The following is a 21,087-nucleotide window of genomic DNA, read 5'->3' on the forward strand; positions in this document are numbered from 1 at the left end:
ACCCTGATCCCAAGAATTTAGATCACTTTTGGACAACAAGAAGAAACCTCTGCTGAGGAGAGGAACCAGAACAAAAAACTGAGGAGAGACTATCCCTAAGCAGAAGTGCTGCTTAGGGGATTGGCCTGCAGTGGTTGCCTTACTGCCAAAGAAAGGAGAAAGGAACTTTGTGTACTTTATTCAATTTGTAAAGTATCTCCAAGGGCTTGAGAGTAGAGCTTGACTCCTGCTGAAGTCTCAGGGACCACAGACTTCAACCACCAGCTCCACGAGAGTTCTTTGGAAGTGCCAGCTGCTGTTTTGGGCCTTCTGAGGGACTGCGTGTTGCAAGGAGCTGGAAGCGTCTCGCAACGAAGAAGAAGCATGTTTCTGTCGCAGCCGCTGCCGTCGTATCGTGGATGTCGCTGCTGTAGTTGTCGCATTGCACCACATCAAGAGAAGCGTCTCGCAATGCAGAAGAAGTGTTTGTCGCATCGTGGATGTTGCTGCTGTAGTTGTCGCATTTCACCGCATCAAGAGAAATGCCTCGCATCCACAAGAAGTGTGCCGCTGTCTGAGCCGCTGTCGTCGCATCACGGAACAAGGGTGTTGCCACTGCAGCTGTCGCATCGAGTGGAAGCGTCTGGCATCATTGGGGAAGAGTATCGCCACTAAAGCCGCTGTTGTCGCATCAGGTAACAAGGGTATCACAGCTGATGCATCAAGTCGAGACTTCTAGCAAAAGCAGAGAAGAGTGCAGCATCAAAAAGAAAACAACAACTTTATTTCTTTGCACCAAAATGTCATCGCATTGCGGCGTTGCTCGCAGCATCGCCCTGGAAACGCAGTAATGAATCAATGCATCACCACCTTTGCAACACTTTTGTTACCCTGCGTGTCGGTACATTGGCTCAAAGGGTTGCATTTTAAGATCTAAAGAGAACAAAGCCAATCCTACCATTTTAAGTACAGTATTGTGGATTTTTGTCGTTTGTGGTCTTGTGTAAAATCTATTTAAAGAATACTTATTTTTAATATACAACTGTTTGGTGTCCATCTGCAGTGTTGTCACTGGATTACTGTATGTTTTCACAAATGCTTTACACACTGCCTCTGAGATAAGCCTGTCTGTTGTGCCAAGCTACCAAGGGGGTGAGCAGGGGTTATTTTAGGAGTCTACCCTCTAACCCTAACTAGAGGCAAGGGTCCCTATTTGTCACAAGTACCTACCTGTGCCAATTAGAGACCCCCAAATCTAACACTATACTACAGAGGCCAAAAGGTATCTTATACAGGAAAGGTGCACTTTCACAGCACACAAATGGTTTGAACCAAGGGTGTTTTACAAGGGTGATTCAGTGCAAAAATCCGTAACTTTTGTATAATTAGACATTATAGCAAGACAGGGCTTTGCATAAAAAATGAATGCCTACTTGAAGTAGATACATACAAAGGGATGTGTGTGTTTTGCAGTGCCCTGAACAAATATAAAGCTAAAGGACACACAAAGCAGAGCAGCCTTCAAATTTGATTATCTACATTGTGCAAAGGGGAAAACACAGCCCTATATCTACAAAGACTGACTGCTGCTGGTGTCATCCCCTTCCCTAGTGCTTGAATAAGACTGCTTTGTGTGATGCACAGCTTCTATTCATGGTACAGAAGTGAGAATACACTGTCTAGTATAATTTTAAATATGCTTTTATTCTAAATTTAAGGCCTCATTTATTATCACACCACTATGGTAAAAGAGGGATGCAATACTTTTCAGTTCAACCTCCGTGCAACACCATGGATGCGCCATATTTACAGTACTGCATTCCATGTCGCAAGGATTGACAGATATGTCAGCAATCCTGATGTATCTTTCAGCACCAAAATGGTGCATTGCTGGAGTGTGTCTAGAAAGTCACGGAACTCCATCAATGTGTCATTTCAGATAGGGCAGGCCCCATGTGAAAAGGCCTGTGTGTAGTGAAAGAGCCACTCTTGTGGTCAGGCACCCTATGATGACCTTCAACTACCACCATCTTACTGACTTTAGTGTGTTTTTTGCCCTAGTCTTAATGTAGGACGGTCCTGCATAGTCCTGCTCCTCTTCTGTTTCATAATCTTGCTTTCCGACTTTATTTTGCTTCAAGGTTTTATGAGAATTATAGGTTCTTACTATTGGTTTTGACATGGCCTTATGTCTGACTTTGCCTTGCTTCTGTGAGCACAGAAGTGCTCGTGACTCACATTCAAGGTCTTTCTGCTCCTCACTTGGTTTTACCACCTCACCAACCAGAGTGGACTGGGTATTATCTGAGGAATGTACAATTCTATCTCAGAGTCAAAATCTGGGGGCTTGGCCAGCTACTGTCTTGGTCTTGACGTAGACTGGTACCAGCCAGCTTGTTTTCTTCCAATGAGAAAGGGGCAGGGTTTTCTAGAAGCTTTGTCCCATGTTGAATAATGGTAATAAAGCTGGGAGCTTTTGTGGACCATGTGGAAGTTCACCACAGAATAGACATATTGCTGTGGAAAGGTGTCAGAAGAACTTGGGTCTTGACTGAACTCCTTCCTGAGCTGCAGAAACGGACTTCCCCCAGCTAGAGTTGGAAAGTATGCTGAACATTCAGTCGGTGAGGTGTTCCTAACCTATTATATTCTTTTCTATTCTATTCTATGCTATTTGTACATACTGCATTCTATTTTGACCGTTTATTTCAATTGTCCATTTGATACTTGCCTTTTTAAAGTATGGTATTGATAAACTTATGTGTGTTATATTCCATACACTTGGATTGGTTTTCTTACCCCGCCTTAAAAGAGTGTTTGATCTCGCCTCGTCTTTTGGGGGGGTTGGGGTTAGGGTGTGTCCTTTTTGCAAAAAGCACATTCATTATATTTTGCCGTCACTTTCACAGGATTCGAAAGGTTGGATTAAAGGGGAAGAAATACGTTTTCTAGAAAATCAAATGCGGACTCCCAGATACCAATTGAGATTCCCGGATGGGAGATGGTCCCATACGGTACGCTGCCCATGAGTGGGCTAATTGTGCTGGATTGAGTGAGAATTGGAGTGCGTATTTGACTGACACTGTGCCAGCCCAAGTGGTTGCGTGTTTGCAAAAAGTGCCTGTGAAAAAAGAAAAAGAACTTTCTACATTAGGAAGGAGAGGTTGGATTCTCCTAAATGCTTATAGAATCATACATGAGAAATATATTCAGTTGCAAAGTGAATGTGAGAAATAAGAGAAACAGTTTATTGAAGCCAAAAATATCTCTACAATGTTAACCTGTCAGAATAAATTATTGCAAGATAAGTTGGAAACCTACCAGACTGTAGCAGAAAAAGATGCAGTTTGTATCGCGCAATACAAGTATAGGAACAGGAGAGGAAGAGTTAACAAGAGGAAAGTGCATTTAGCTATTGCAAAGGCTCGAATTGACTGGGACCCTGAAACGTGGAATGGAAATATTTGGGATCACCATGAGGTTCCGTGATGATTTGAACCCGTGTTTTCAATATTGTCGGAAATACATAATATTAGTATCAGCGAACCGCAAATGATCCATTTAGCATATCCTGGTGTTTTCGCTATACTACGAGCAAGAGCACTCCTGTTATGAACACATTTCTGATCTACCCACGGCATCCATCTTAGATCATGGCCGCCATTTTGTGTTTCTTGCCCTCACATATGCAATAACCTCTGATCACTTCATTTCGATTAAGGACACGTAGCCCTAGCCGGAGATTCACCTCTTTCATGACACGTGCACCTTAAAACAGATCACGCTGTAGCTACATGACTCGACAAAGGCTGCCTCCTCTGCCCGAGGCCAGCCCACCTGAACTGGTTCTCATGTCCATTGTCCCGATCATGATTAGGCGGCCGAAGCCGGTAGCCTTGCCCATTTACAACTCACAAACATCTCTTATCCCGCTTTCCTATCTTCTGCACCTGGCTCTGCTCCTTTCCTTCTGGGCCTTTATTAGGGGGAGGTAACGAAATTTACGATGAGGCGGTCCGGCTCTTGAATGCAATATTGACAAGGGATTGTGATGAACTAGTGGGAACCCCTCTCCGTAGATGTTTTGTATCAGATTTTATCAACGGTTCCTGTGTACACCAAATATTTATTGTTTATGACACAAAGGTTTTGGGAAAGTACTAACATGTGAAGAATTCGCCTGAAGGCCAAAAATCAGTATATAAGGAGCAACCCTCTTTGTACAATTTGAACAGGCTCCTAGACACTGCCCATGCGTAGTTTCTGTGATTTCTGTGTCCCTGCAGTAATAAACCTTTGGTCTTTGACGCCACCATCGAGAAGCCCGTGTTTCTGTTCATTTGCGCACCAAGGCAGGTGGAACTCCGGGGTCTTTGGGTGTTGTTCCCTGACACCTCTGGACGGAACCAAAAAGTCCAGAACTCCAATTGGCGCCCAACGTGGGGCGACGTCATTCGGTACCGGTCCAAAAGCCTGAAGAGTTCGAGAAGCTTCGTGTGAAGATTCCTGAGGGAGGCGCCCCACTTCATCGATCCCGGCATATCGCAAAAGTGGCCCGAAGTTCTCTTCCACGAGGGTTCCCGTTCAGGACGGCTGCAGTGGGCCATTGCCTTGACCGTCGCCCTGTCTTGGACCCGAGGTGCAGCCCTTAGTACAGCGAAACGTGACGGGTTTCTCCTTGGTGACGTCTTCAGTGCCTCAGTTAAATATTTAGTGGTTGCTAGTTGGTTACTTCGTAAGGGTTGTTATAATCCTTTTTGGTTCTTAGTTTGGTTTGGTTTCGTAGGATTATCATTGGTTGTTCTGGTCACGATAATCTATTTGGTTCAGTTTGGGTATCGATACATTAGTTTGGTTTTGGTAGGCCTTAAAAGTTCTTGGTTCAAGTGCACATATTTGTTTTGTGTTTTGTTTGTTTTGTGTTCCGGACTGAAAATGGTAAGTCGGAGAAATTGTATGTTGTCGTGCTTCGGTTGCAACAGTGACTCACGGTTGGAGGACTCATGTCTGGTTCCTCCGATTGGGACTCCCCTATATGACTTATATTGTAAACATGGTGTGGGTCCTATATCCTATAATGAGGTGTGGGTCCGCTACACCAAGAAAGACGGTGTCCTTAGTTGGCCACTGCATAGTAGTTTTGAACCCGAGATTCTTGATAATTTAGAAGCGAAATTGTTTAGGAAGAAAGCCCGGCCGGCAATGTTTGATTCTTTCCGTTACTGGCGAAAAGAATCCAAACAGAGAGAAATGAAGAAATTTAAGAAAGAACAGAAAGAGAAAGAAGAGTTGACTCTAGAGCAAGCAACTAAACAGCTGCAAGATAGCGAGTGCGAGAAGGCTATAGAGGTGGCCATTAGAGAGCATAATTTAGCGATCGACAAGTGCTACCCTGTCTTGCCATCGAAAACGGCTAAGATACTAAAGGATTCGGAAAACGATCCTCTGTTGTCTTATTTGTTACGGTCACCTCCACCGTATGCACAAGGTGCTACGGCTCCACTTGTACCAAATGTCCAATTGCCGGTTGCTGGACAACCTGGTATTCCTGCTCCTGCCCCTCAGAATCAAGTTCCTGTACCTCCTGTAAATAATGTGACTGTTCCTACGGCTCCTCCTCCTCCTCCTGGATTGCCGGCTTCTATACCTGTATCTGTCTCGCTTACACCTACTACTTCACAAACTATTTTTCTCGATACTCCTACTGCCTCGCTATCTGTTCCTACTTCCACTGTGTTTTCTACGTCTGCGAGTGTGTTGACTCCACTTTCTGTACGTCGAAGAATCACTGATTCTGTGTCTAACATGCTGTCTCCTTTCTATAAAACTTTAATTAAGACTCCTACTTCTGACTCTGTTCAGAGACGTAGTCAGCATCCAAGCATTGAGGAACGGGGAATTTTAGATTCCACGGCTCTCAGATGGATTTCGAAGAGTAGGAGATATAGTACGAGAGATGTACTAGAAACATTTATGCAGTGGAAGGAACCAACGCAACGGTACGTCTTTGATGAGATGTGCTCGTTGTTACGTGAGGAGATGGAAGAAGATGATATTGAATCGAATTTAGAAGACTTAATTAAGGTTCAGAAAGAGTTTGCTGCTGGTATGATAGTGGGTGAAAATATAGAGGAAGCGATGGAACTGATCTTAAGTTTTAGGAATGACCCATCTCTTCGTTCACCGAGAGATTTAGAGAAAGGTAAGACGAGGCTGAGTCGCCAATATCCAATGAGGGAGGTTCCTCCGATTTGGCGCGATGCTGTGCAAGCTGATGCTGTTGCTGGTATTGCGGCCGATCCAGCGCAATTCCAGAGAGTGTGGATACACATTCCGTGGAAGCGAGCTGAAGTGCTAGCAGTGAAACAGGCCTTACCAGATCCGCGTAAGAATCCTGCTGGATATTACAAGGAACTAACACAGACAGTTGAGGCTTGTATAATGAACTTAGCAGACATTGATATGTTATTTGGGAATGTAGTTCCGCAACCAGTCTGGGCTAAAATTCGTAGGGAAGATCATCAAGTTGCCTTAGGTGGTGATTGGGCAGCTATCACTGCAGCGGATGGTCAGCAAACGGGTGGTGCCAAACCTGAACCCCTAATTGCTAATCTTCCGGGTAGGATAATTGACTTAATGAAGACTCTGATGCCCGCATTGCGTGTTAATTGGGACAAGTTGTCCGCATGCAAGCAGAAGAGAGACGAAAGTGTCTCCGACTTTTTCACGAGGTTCGAAGAGACTTTCGTAGATCATAGTGGTCAGGATATGAGCACTGAAGGAGGACAGAGACTGTTTGTCGATAAATTCGTGCATAATTTGTTACCTGAATTATGCAATAAATTGAAGGATTCAGAGAGTGCGTGGGCTGTTTCTACAACTGCGCAAATACTTGCAACTGCACAATATTACGAAAATAGGGATAAAGAGGAAAAAGAGAAATCAGACAAGAAAACGAAAGATTTAAAGACTAAAGTTCTGTTGCAGCAGGCGTACCCGCCTCGCACGAATCAGACTAATATGCAACAGGGTTCCTATCAGAGGACAGATTATAGTTCAACGAGGCCTCAATATCAGTGGAACCAGTGTGCGTATTGTAAGAAAGAGGGTCACTACAAGAATGAATGTCCGATCTTAGCGCAAAACAACGCAGCAGCAGCTCAGAGAGGTCGTGGTGGTTTTGTGCAGAATTCTAGAGGTCGAGGGCGAGGTGCTATGCCTACACAGACGAATGATCGTCCTTCCAATCACTTTGATCAAAGAAATGGACAGCCAGTCCAGCAAAATAGATCTCAGCAATATCTTGTTGAAGACTATTGTGAAGTGGATGAGGGATTTCAGCAAAATGGGTACTAGGACAGCCATGGGCAGAGAGAGGGAGTAGTATCAGTTCCAGTAGATCAGAGTGGGCCTTATGTCGCAGTAGCAACATCAGGTGTAGTCGAACCGTTTCTGTTGGATACTGGTGCCGCAAAAAGTTCTATCATTCATGCGAAACTCCCTGGCGCACCTTTGTCTGGCTCAACAAATGTTTCTGTAGGTTTTTCAGGCGCCCCTGTTTACAACCCTATATCTGGTCCTTTGTCTATTTCTGTTGGACCGTGTCAATTGAAAGCACCACTGATTCTGACGACGGGTTGTAATGAAAACCTGCTTGGTTTAGACTTGTTAAAACGACTATATGCGACATTGTACTGTTCTCCGGAAGGGGTACAGCTTACATTGGGTAAAAGAATCACCTCTCCGATGTACTTGTCAATGGATGCACTTCCACCAGAGCTGCGTTCACTCCCTGATTCTCTTTGGGCGACTGGTCCTAATGATGTAGGCCTTTTAGAAATACCACCATATGTAGTAACTTTGAAAGCAAATGTAAAGTTTCCAAGAATTCCTCAATACAAAATATCTAGTGAAGGTGAGCGTGCACTTTTACTGATTGTGCAAGACTTGATTAAGAAAGGTGTGGTCGAAGAAACTAGAGAAAATGTTTGTAATAGTCCTGTATTACCGATTTTGAAAAGAACTGATCCCACAAAGCCTCCAGTGTACAGGTTTGTCATCGACCTCAGAGAAGTTAATAAGATTGTGGTCCCGCAGTTTCCTGTGGTTCCCGACATTACTGCCTTGTTAACATTGATTCCTGCTACAGCCACTTGGTTCTCAGTCATTGACTTGAAGAATGCCTTTTTCAGCATTCCGATAGCCGAGGAAAGCAGAGATATTTTTGGCTTCTGTCTAGGAGGTCGCAGTTTCAGATTTAAACGCGCTCCACAGGGCTACTGTGAGAGCCCATCTATTTATAGTCAAGCATTAAAAAGCCAGTTAGATTCCTTTGTCCTTCCTCCAGGTTCTGCCCTAGTACAATATGTAGACGATCTTCTAGTGGCTGCCGATGACAAGGAAACTTGCAAAGCAGCTACAGTTTCGTTATTACATCACTTGTCTAGTTTGAATCACAAGGTGTCACCTTCTAAGATGCAATACTGCTGCCAAGAAGTGACCTACCTAGGTCATCTCTTGTCAAAGGAGGGAAGGAAGTTGACCCCAGAGAGAATAAAAGCAATTACACAAATGATAGTTCCACGCACACAGAGAGAAGTACGTGCCTTTCTAGGTATTACCTCTTACTGTAGGCAGTGGATCCCAAATTTTTCTCTTCTAGCAAAACCATTGGTAGCTTTGACTGGGAAAAATGTTCCGAGTCCGGTGCCATGGTCTGATGAATGTCAAGAGAGTTTTTCTGAGTTACGAAAAGCATTGTGTTCAGCCCCTGTATTGGGTACACCCGATTACAGTAAGCCATTCACGCTCTATGTTCACGAGAGAGAAGGTTGCGCGTTGAGTGTTCTGACACAGAAATTTGGTGATAAACAACGCCCCTGTGCGTATTTCTCATCAACATTGGATCCGGTAGCTAGAGCATTGCCTAGTTGTTTGAGAGCTACAGCGGCAGCTGCAGCTTCCATTCGACAATCTGCTGGTTTAGTGATGAACAATATGCTAGTGGTCATGGTTCCTCATGCAGTGGACACACTCATGAACCGAACCAAGACACAACACCTTACTAGTGCGAGACTATCTGGTTACGAGCTGACATTACTAGCGAGTCATATTCAGATTAAAAGATGTAATGTATTGAATCCAGCAACACTGTTGCCGGCTAATCAAGAGTCGAGTGATTCCGAGCCACATGATTGTTGTTTTAAAACGGAGGAAGAGACAAAAGGGCGCATTGACTTTAGGGATACTCCATTATCAGATCCGGATGGTACACTGTATGTGGACGGATCATGTTTTAAATTGGAAAATGGTGATGTGACTGCTGCTTACGCAGTAACGACTTTGAAAACGATTGTGGAGACTGCAAGAGTGAGTCAAAATTCTGCCCAAGCTGCAGAATTAATAGCCTTAACCAGAGCGTGTGTTTTAGCTAAGGGAAAGAGAGTGAATGTCTTTACAGATAGTCAGTACGCATTTGGCGTGGCCCATAGTTTTGGCCGCTTGTGGAGAGAAAGAGGTTTCATTACGTCCCATGGGACGAAGATTCAACATGGTCAGCTAGTTAACGACTTGTTGGAATCTCTAACCTTGCCGACTGAAGTTGCGATTGTTAAGTGCAGTGCTCATAAAGCAATCACGGATGATGTTGGTCGCGGGAATGCTTTTGCTGATGAGACCGCTAAACAGACAGCTAGAGACATGATGAGCAGAATGTATGTTGCAACGTCTGCAAGATGGATTGCTGAATCTGGAATGTGTGAGGATACTATGGAAAGTGTGAAAGAAATTCAGAAGGAAGCAACTGAGGAAGAGAAACGTGTATGGAGAGAGAGTACGGGCAAGTTAGATTCGAATGGGTGTTGGATTGATTTGACAGAACAGCAGCGTTGGATGTTGCCTGATGCGTATGTGCTTGCAGTGGTGACAATGGCGCATGGAGTAGCGCATATAAGTTCTAAAGGGATCTGTAAGATGTTGGCTCCAGTCTGGAAGAATGATGGAATCAGTAAGTGTGCAGAGAGAGTGGTGAAAAATTGTATGGTATGCCTGATGCATAATCCTGGCAAGGGAACTCCAACTCCAGCTGGTCATTTCGCTCCTCCTTCCTGTCCCTTTGAAGTGATTCAGTTAGACTTCATTCACATGGATCGCTGTAATAATTTAAAATATGTCCTGGTGGTAGTCTGTGCTTTCTCCAGGTGGATTGAAGCATATCCACTAAAGGACAACACTGCCCTATCAACTGCCAAAATTCTTCTTAAAGAATATTTCCCTAGGTATGGAATGCCACGGATTGTATGGTCAGATAACGGAAGTGAGTTTATAGGGAAAGTTATGCAGAGTGTGTGTGCCGGCCTAGGTTTGAAACAGAAGTTCCACAGTGCAAACCACCCCCAGTCAGCTGGTTTAGTGGAGGGTTACAATGGTACCCTCAAACTGAAATTAGCTAAAATACAAGCATCCACAGGTTTAGCCTGGCCAGACGCACTTCCTTTGGCTTTGTTATCAACGAGAGCAACTGTACATTCTAGAGTGGGGCTTAGCCCTTACGAAATAGTCTTTGGCCGCCCGGCAAACATCTGGGGTGTGCCAAGGCCTAAAGAATTCTGTTCCCTAGAATATCCTATGTTGATAGACTACCTTTATGACTTGACTGCTAAATTGAGTCTTATTCATCAACAGGTTTTCGATGCTTTACCAAAGCCTCCGGAGAGTCCAGGATATCAGCTGAAACCAGGAGACCTCGTAGTCGTCAGGAACTTCGCGAGGACGAAGAACCTTCAGCCGAGATTCGTTGGCCCCTTCCAAGTCCTTCTTACAACCAGGACAGCAGTTCGTGTGGCTGGACGCAAGCACTGGGTGCACGCGCCCCATGTTAAGCGTGTCCCTTTGCCGCTTCCTTACGACGACTGGGTGAAGAAGGGAATTGGTTCCTCCGAATTTGAAAGCACTCCAAAGTTCATCCCTTTCAGCGATGCCGAATTGATCACTGACACTCCAAGCTCTGACTCTCCTCCTGAAAAGACTCCTTTGAACACTGAACATTTGTCTCCTGCATCAGAAGAAACTCTGCCATCTGCGAACTTGAACACTGCAACAACTACCAGTGAAACACTATTTGCCGATCAGACAGTACCTGCGAAGCAGAGATATAATTTAAGAAACCGTAATATGGACAAATAAAGCAGGCAACTGCATATTGTGATATTTTGAAATTTTGAACTTTTGCATTCAGCCAGGAAGTTTGCTATTGTTTTGTTATTTTTAAATTGCCTTGCCGTCTGGGTAGCCGTAGGGTCGTGGCTGTGTGCCTAGTTGGATTTGCAGGGGTCTGACACAAGGTCGATCTTTCTGTTGGTTCTGGGAACTCCCAGGGCTGATAGAGGCATTTTCATCTACGTACACATCATCAGTGGTCGCGAGCGGATTGTAGAAGATGGAGCTTCCTGCGCTGCAACGAGAAAATGTGATTTACGTTCGCAGAAACAGACTTTACAGAATTCTTCATAGCAAATGCTTTTTGACGCAATGTGCCATTACATTTCTAATTGTTTTGATAACGTTGGTGGGTGGAATTGTCTTCAGTATAAATTTGATTTTTGTACCAGTAACCACAGTACCTCCCCTTGATCCTGCTATTACTACTGTTTCCTCTATACACTCTTTTCACTCGTTTCCCGAACATGAGCAAGCCCGACGCTCAGAGTTCATTAACAACACTTTTGTACAACTCTTGCACCAACACCAACTGGTAGTTAACACTACAGACTGCTGGGTGTGTGGCTTGATACCCCACACTATGGATAAAGGTATTCCCTATCTGGTTTTGCCTTTCAGCTACAATGGATCATTTCAGGCCCTTCAAACCATCTTTGCTTATGCCCTTGAAACCTATCCTCCACGTCCACCACGTTCCACTAAATATAACTCTGCCAACAAAGCTTTAGTCCAGGGAATTATTGACATGATCAAGGACGTCAATAATACTCCATCATACCCTAGAGACGAATTGCGAGTATATCTAAGTTGGAATACTTCAGAGTATCGCCTTAGTTTAGGAGAAAGCAAGCGTAAAAGCTCAACTCCAATCTGGGTCGTACCTCACCGAGGTCAGGTCTGTTTGCAAGGTAATGGGAGAAATCCAAGAGCCCAGCTAGGGAGGAGTGAGTGCGTTGAGACTTATGTGTTTCCGGCTAACTCTTCCCCTGCTTTCCTCACTGCTAGGGGTACCTACTTCATCTGTCGAGACCGGGCATATACATGGTTACCTGCTGACTTTTCAGGTTCATGCTATATTGCTCGATTGTTGCCTCCAACATACACTGCTTCATCTGATTACCACAGAGCCAGAGTAGCGAGAGGTGTCTTCAGCAAGGAAGATACCGCTGGTCAGGAAGCTGGAGACTTCTTCAAAGGCTTCCTTCCGTTCTGGGGGCCAATGGCCAATAGTAGAAACATACGTCAGCTAACACGGGTAGTTGAATCTACTATTACCGAAACTGCTGGTGCCCTTAGCAATTTGACAGCTGAGCTTCAGGCGGATAGACTCATGACGTTGCAGAACCGTATGGTTCTAGACGTTATCCTTGCAGACCGAGGTGGGGTATGTAGAATGATCCAATCGAGCTGCTGTGTCTTTATTCCTAACAATGCTCCAACAGTCTATGAGGCGATCTCTAAGCTACACAAGATTTCCGACTCTATACACGTAGACGAGGGAAACTGGTCCTTTATGGAGTGGTTTTGGACTCTGATCTCAGCGTGGGGATGGAAGGTTCTAATGGTCATCGGTGTCATCTTAGTATTCCTATTCTCATGCTGCCTGATTATCCAGTGTGGTCCCGCTTTGTGTAGTCTTTGTGCTGCAACCTGTTTTAGGAAACCATCTGCAGTTGGAGAAAAGGCACGAGAAAGGATGATGATACAACAGCATGTCACTGACCTGATGAGTATAGAACTAGACTCTGACATAGACTGAGTAATTGCCTATGTAAGGGCAAAAGGAGGGTCTGAGGTTCCGTGACGATTTGAACCCGTGTTTTCAATATTGTCGGAAATACATAATATTAGTATCAGCGAACCGCAAATGATCCATTTAGCATATCCTGGTGTTTTCGCTATACTACGAGCAAGAGCACTCCTGTTATGAACACATTTCTGATCTACCCACGGCATCCATCTTAGATCATGGCCGCCATTTTGTGTTTCTTGCCCTCACATATGCAATAACCTCTGATCACTTCATTTCGATTAAGGACACGTAGCCCTAGCCGGAGATTCACCTCTTTCATGACACGTGCACCTTAAAACAGATCACGCTGTAGCTACATGACTCGACAAAGGCTGCCTCCTCTGCCCGAGGCCAGCCCACCTGAACTGGTTCTCATGTCCATTGTCCCGATCATGATTAGGCGGCCGAAGCCGGTAGCCTTGCCCATTTACAACCCACAAACATCTCTTATCCCGCTTTCCTATCTTCTGCACCTGGCTCTGCTCCTTTCCTTCTGGGCCTTTATTAGGGGGAGGTAACGAAATTTACGATGAGGCGGTCCGGCTCTTGAATGCAATATTGACAAGGGATTGTGATGAACTAGTGGGAACCCCTCTCCGTAGATGTTTTGTATCAGATTTTATCAACGGTTCCTGTGTACACCAAATATTTATTGTTTATGACACAAAGGTTTTGGGAAAGTACTAACATGTGAAGAATTCGCCTGAAGGCCAAAAATCAGTATATAAGGAGCAACCCTCTTTGTACAATTTGAACAGGCTCCTAGACACTGCCCATGCGTAGTTTCTGTGATTTCTGTGTCCCTGCAGTAATAAACCTTTGGTCTTTGACGCCACCATCGAGAAGCCCGTGTTTCTGTTCATTTGCGCACCAAGGCAGGTGGAACTCCGGGGTCTTTGGGTGTTGTTCCCTGACACCTCTGGACGGAACCAAAAAGTCCAGAACTCCAACCAAGAGGTTTCAGACGCTAGTGGAGAATGTGATAAAGTTGATGAGCATAACCAGGCTGGAAGGCAGGGTGAGTCAGTGGGACGCAAAGTGATTCAGGCGCAACCCATTTATTGTTGAAAAATAGAGGATAGTCCAAATTACCTACAGAGGGTTTCAATAGACAGTATGGAGGATTTTACTCCTCAGGAGATTAATTACATTTCAGATAAATTTCAACAGAGACCTGGAGAATCTCTGCTTACATGGATGGTTCGTTGTTTGACCTGGATGCTGCTGGTGTGCTGTTAGATGATGGAGATGCAGTGGCATTTTGTACACTCAGTTCGGATTCTACAGTGCAGGAGCAGTTTAGGAATTACAGTGACAATGTTCGAATCAGCTTGTTGCAATTGGCTGTGGTTGGATGTAGTCATAAATACCAGACGGAGTCTGATTGGCCAGTAAATGATAAACCTTGGTATACATTGAGAGATGCTATACAGTGGCTTAAGGAGGAGGTGATGAAAATTGCTTTTTTTCTGGACAACCCACATGGGTTGATGGATGGTTTGTTCAATGTGTCTTGGCGAAATAGGATAATTCGTACAGCTCCTCCTGCATATTAACAAATAATGATGACTTTGCTGATCCATCAAACTGGTAATACGTTGGCGCAATTGGTTGAGGCAGTTTGTGAGTTAGAAGAATTGGGGGAATGGGTGAAAACTGAGAGAGCTTCCAGGTCTGAGACTCGTACAGATAATAACCGGCTGTCTAGAAGAGACATGTTTATGGCTCAGTTAATAGATGGTGTGAAGAAAGAAAAGATAGATGGAATCACTACTAAAGGTCTGAGGGAAATGTCCTGAAAAAGAGGTTTGGTTAAGAAGGAAGGAAGGAGGAGAGTGAATAAACAAAATAAAATGCAGAGACAATCATATGAGGGCAAGAGCGAAGAACAGGAAAAGTAGGGGGAGAGACCTGCCTGCTCAACAGGAAAGTATAGAGAGACTTAGAAAGCGGATGGCTCACTGAGGAGCGAAAGGAGGAGGAATTCCTCCCTAAAAGGTATTCAGCGTTGTACCCAGATTTGTCTTGGGCAAAGACTAATGGATACAAGGAAGATTAGGAAATAGGTCAAGCTCCGGTGCAGAGATGGACTTGCAAAGACAATAGACCTTATGTTGATAAACACATTTATTAGAAACATTGTGATGTTCAGAGGGCCGAAGTTCTAGTAGATACAGGAGCGGAGGCCACTTTGATATATGGAAATCCCAGAAAATTTAAAGGACAGTTCTTCACAAATACAGGCTTAGGTGGTAAAGAGACATCAGCAGTGCAGACAAAAGTCCACATGAAAATAGGGAGAATACCAAAACGAGAATACACTATATTGATTGTGCCCCTTTCTAAATATACTATTGGAATTGATATTTTGAAGGGTAGGACTCTGTATTTGGAAGATGGGTACTATCAATTTGGATCAAAGAAGTAAGTTTCAGTTAGCGCTGTAAGGGTGGATCACTTGAAGATTCCCCCAGTGAAGTTGCCTCAGGCCACAAAGGTAATTCATTTGAAACAGTACAAAATTCCAGGTGGGCATGAAGAGATCAGTGCAACTATTCAGGACTTGATAGAGGCAGGGGTAGTGAGCCCAATCACTACTGCTTGGAATAATCCCTTGTGGCCTGTGCACAAAAGTGATAATTCCTGGCACATGACAGTTGATTATCGTGAATTGAACAAGCATACACCTCCTTTGACTGCTGTTGTCCCAGATACTGTTACTTTAATTGAGAAAATAGGGAAGCACCGTGGGACCTGGTATGTGACTGTTGATATTGCCAATGCTTTCTTTTTGATACCAATAGCTCCTGAATGTCAAAAGCAATTTAGTTTCTCATGGGGCGGTAGACAAATGACATGTAAGAATTTGCCACAAGGGTACTTGCATAGTCCCACGATCTGTCATCTGCTGGTGGCAGAGCATTTAGATGAGGTGTCAGTTATTCCTGGAGTAAAATCAAAAGATTTCCTTGGCGGAAGCACTGAAACGTTAGCCCATATATCAGTTATGGTCACTTACACTGGTGAATCACAGACAGAAAGAAGATATTTTTATAAAAATATTTGTGACTTTTATTTTTGTATATTAAAAACATATCAATCATAAAAAACACATTTAAAAAAACAGATTATAATTCCATTAACGCCATATACGATATCATCACAATAAAATTAATCTAAAGTTCATGAATCTACTGCTACACCTGGTATTACAAACAACAATATAACAACTGAATCAAAGCAATAACATGAGAGAAAATAAAAGAAAAGGGAGAGACAGACATAGACAATACAATTTTTCATAAGAGTTTGCACATCAAGACACACAATTCACGAACTAAATCCTGGACCTGCTTAATTTGTGTTGTTTACAGGATAAGCTTGGTTGCCTGATTGTGCAGTTGTGGGCGTTGATGCGTTTCGATGGCTTTTAATCAGTAATGTACCATCTTTTTCAAGACTGTATAATAAATCTCTCCTAATAAAGGGCACTGGATGGTTGCCAAATAAATAAAATTCCTGTTGATAAACATTTTTATGTCAGTATCTTACATGGAAGCCACATTGTTATATTCCTACATTACAACCATTTTAAATGTGGGCTATACATGCTTCACTCTTTTGTAAGTACATGAGTAGGAAGTCCTTCAATTAATGTCAAATGGCTATTGTCAAATGTCTAAACATTGTTTGCACAGACAGCTACCCAGCAATTCACCTGCCTACTTCTTCTTCATTGCTTAGAACTATTACCATGTTGTATATTCGACAAGACATGCATTGTTTGGGCACATCTCATGTTAACATCTCTATTACCACATATTTGTCCAATTCTAATATATGGGCTTATAGGACCAGACTGTAAGATCATCACATATTCCTTTCAGGGTGATTCCATCTATAAATAAATGGTGTATCCATACCCCACTGATTATTGCATCGTTTAATGTGGTTTGCCATATTATATGGTTCACTTTTATTGCCAGACCTCAAATACTTTGTAGTTTACCTTATTTCATGTTCCTTTCCCGCACTGCTCTGGATTTATTACCGTTTCTATGTACTGGCATCCTATTTAGAAGGTGGGTCTGCAACATAAGTTGGTTTGATCATTAGTATTGTCGATTCTGTTCCTTTTAGTTTGCTCCTAAGTCGGCTTCATCAATTAGTTACCTGAATATCTTTTACTCGTTCTGTATCACAATAGCTTCTTCCTTTGAAGTCACGTAGCAGATTATCTACAGAGAAATATGCAATTTACCATGTTTTAGTCTTAAACCTACATCAACCTCTCGTTGTCGTGTGGTCCTACTTATTGGTATTATGACTATACCTACTTAAAAACAACAACTCTTCCGTTTTGTCTATTGTTATTATCCGGACGGCGGGGAGCAGCACCGGCACCTCGGAGATCGTTCAGCCTCAAACTTTGTTGCACCTGACTCTCTCCTACGAAAGGGATATACAGGAAGAAGGGCTGTATTTATTCTAAACGTTGGAGACTATTCTTTAATAACATGCTAGCTGTTGCATGTACATACCCAGTATCACGTCGCACGGAGCCTCGCTGGGGTGGATTTTGTTTGTAACCTGTGTTCCTTGTAGTTTCTGTATGCAAGAGAAATTACGGAAGCCATGTTATCTCTTTGCCCCACACCCAAGGGTTCTACCTCTGACCTAATTTAGTTAAAACGGGGGGTAGGTCTCCTTACCCAAATGTTCCTTTGCCCACGTCTCTCCACACCCACAACACGCCTGCCAACAGAGTCGTCTCCTTCCCGAAATGCTGCTCTCTTCGTTGTGTTTGTGTGCGTCTTTTTAAACTGCCTGGGCTCGACTGTCATTGGACAGCCTTAAACGATTTCAGCTGTTAATCATTCTTTTCCAGTGTAATTTTGCCAGTTTAGCATGGAACGCTAAGCTATGTATTGTTTCAGCGTTCCAAGCCTCTATTTCGATTTATTTGGCAAGCGGGTTGCAAGCCTCATTCCGGCCATGACGTGCCATGTTTCAAGCCTCGTTTTCATTTCGGCATGTACCAGAGTAGGGGATATCAGGCAGGCCTTATCAGGCAGTTAATTTTACTGATATTAAACCCCTATGCTTATTTACATATGTTCTGCCTAAGTCAAACTGCCGCTAGCACTGATAATCAATTGTTAGATTTGTCTAGTTGATGCCATATCAAACATTGGGGACTGAGCATCTCCCTCCCAATAGTATTTGTTATTTAGTACGTGGACCACCTATGGCCCCTATACGATTTTCGGACCCTATCCTGGCATCTGGTCACACTCATAGATGTACACTAGCCGAATTTTGACTAGAGCTTTAATTGCTGGTACGAGATATTTGTTTACAGAATTTGCTTACCCCTTATTTTTAAATTGAAACACATTCTCCTTTGGTTCCCGATCTGGGTATTCTATACAATTTAAATTGCCAAACTCCTGTTGTTTGATTCACAGGGTATATTCATTACCCTGTTATGAACTTAAAGTTCCTAGATGGTGGCAGGGTTTATCTACTGTATCTCTTTTTTTATTATTCTGTATGCTCTATTGGTTTCTGAATTCAGTAGTGAACCTATTTCAATGGTTGGCTGTTTATCATTGACTGGCTACTAACTTCATCCATTCCTCTCTCGAGTTCAAACTTTTATATATCGTATCAAGGTAACACATGAACCACTGTTCACATGTTTTCTTTATTGCTTCTAGGTTACCTCTTCTCTTGCTTACACTTACCCTTTCCAAAATAAACCAAGTAAATTTGTTACAGTCATGGTTATATTTTTGGAAATGGTACGTGAGAGGCGCATTTTCTTTTCTGTTTTTTACTGATGATCTATGCTCTAATAATCTAGTACGGAGCTCCATGCCCGTCTCCTCAACATAGCCTAAGCCACAGGGGCAGACGAGCAGGTAAATTACGCTTTTGCTCCGGCAGTTGTTTAGACTTTTGGGAATCAATGCCTTCCCATTGAAAGTCAGTTTTTTAGTCACAATACAGTTCGGGCAGATAGAACATGAGCCACACTTGTAGTTCCCTATTGCTTTCTTATTCTCAATCATAGTTGTTTGGAAGCTACTGGCAGTATTTTTATATGTGATCACCAGAGCATTTTTGATTGTTTTGTTGCGCCAAAATGAAAAAAGCGGTTTTAATAGTGGTGTAGTTAAGCTATTGTTGATGATTTTCTAGTTTCGGTTAACTATATTTTTTATTTTGTTGCTTAAACCAGAGTATTGGCTAACAAAAACGATCCTGTCCTGGACTTTGTTGGTTTTCTTTTTATCCATGTCCAACAGATGGTCTCTATCATAAAATCTTGCACTTTTGAGAGATTATTTTACAAGTTTCTTTGGATACCCTCTCTCACGTAGCTTTTTATCCATAATTTCTGCATGATAGTAAAAATCATTCAAACTTGTGCAATTGCGCCGTAACCTCAAAAATTCCCCGAAGGGGATGTTATCCTTTTGAGATTGCGGGTGATTGCTCTGATATTGCAAAAGGGGGTTCTTATCTGTTGGTTTTATAAAGAGACCTACTTCTAGTAGCCCATTTGATTCTTTAATCTTGATGTCCAAAAAATCTACACTGCTTGCGCTGTAATGTGCTGTGAACTGTAAATTCCTGTCACCTAAATTTAGCCACTCTAGAAAGGACATCAACTCTTCACTGGCACCGTTCCAGACAAAAATTATATCGTCAATGAAACAATGCCAGTGAGAGACGTTCTCAAAAAATTGTGCCATCTCATTGTAGATGTGTTTTTGCTCGAAGTGACTAACGTAGCGGCAAGCCAGCCTGGGGGCACATGGGGCCCCCATGCTGGTCTCCTTTACCTGTTTAAATAACTCCTCCTATAACAGGAAAATGTTGTTTTTCAACACTAGCGGTAAAAAAGGGGGTGGTGATGGGCTCACTTTGCCACTGGATTCAAGCAAGCCGGGCTGAAGACGGCTGGAATGCCAGAAACAGGTCCTCGGAAGCTTGTTTCCGGTCCAGGGAAGGCATGGCTTGGCAGTTCGGGCTGGACTGTTCCCATGAGGCACAGGGTCAGACTGATTTGCATATAGCCATGTCTGACCTGGGGTGGCAGAGTGGGCTTAAGAACGGTGATGGATCAAACCCAGATCTTTTGACTGGGTGTGAGTGTTTGATTGGTTCAGATGCTCCGTCCATCACCACCCCCTTTTGTACTGCTTTGGCCGCCATAAGTGTGGCAGGGTATGCTCAGACGTGAGTCCCTTGCTCACTTTGCCACTGGATTCAAGCAAGCCGGGCTGAAGACAGCTGGAATGCCAGAAACCGGTCCTCGGAAGCTTGTTTCCGGTCCAGGGAAGGCATGGCTTGGCAGTTCGGGCTGGACTGTTCCCATGAGGCACAGGGTCAGACTGATTTGCATATAGCCATGTCTGAACTGGGGTGGCAGAGTGGGCTAAAGAACGTTGATGGATCAAACCCAGATCTTTTGACTGGGTGTGAGTGTTTGATTGGTTCAGATGCTCCGTCCATCACCACCCCCTTTTGTACCGCTTTGGCCGCCATAAGTGTGGCAGGGTATGCTCAGACGTGAGTCCCTTGCTCACTTTGCCACTGGATTCAAGCAAGCCTGGCTGAAGACAGCCGGAATGCCAGAAACCGGTCCTCGGAAGCTTGTTTCCGGTCCAGGGAAGGCATTGCTTGGCAGTTCGGGCTGGACTGTTCCCATGAGGCACAGGGTCAGACTGATTTGCATATAGCCATGTCTGAACTGGGGTGGCAGAGTGGGCTAAAGAACGGTGATGGATCAAACCCAGATCTTTTGACAGGGTGTGAGTGTTTGATTGGTTCAGATGCTCCGTCCATCACCACACCCTTTTGTACCGCTTTGGCCACCATAAGTGTGGCAGGGTATGCTCAGACGTGAGTCCCTTGCTCACTTTGCCACTGGATTCAAGCAAGCCGGGCTGAAGACAGCTGGAATGCCAGAAATCGGTCCTCGGAAGCTTGTTTCCGGTCCAGGGAAGGCATGGCTTGGCAGTTCGGGCTGGACTGTTCCCATGAGGCACAGGGTCAGACTGATTTGCATATAGCCATGTCTGAAT

The sequence above is a fragment of the Lissotriton vulgaris genome (assembly GCF_964263255.1).
Source record: "Lissotriton vulgaris chromosome 8 unlocalized genomic scaffold, aLisVul1.2 SUPER_8_unloc_1, whole genome shotgun sequence".
Lineage (NCBI taxonomy): Eukaryota > Metazoa > Chordata > Amphibia > Caudata > Salamandridae > Lissotriton > Lissotriton vulgaris.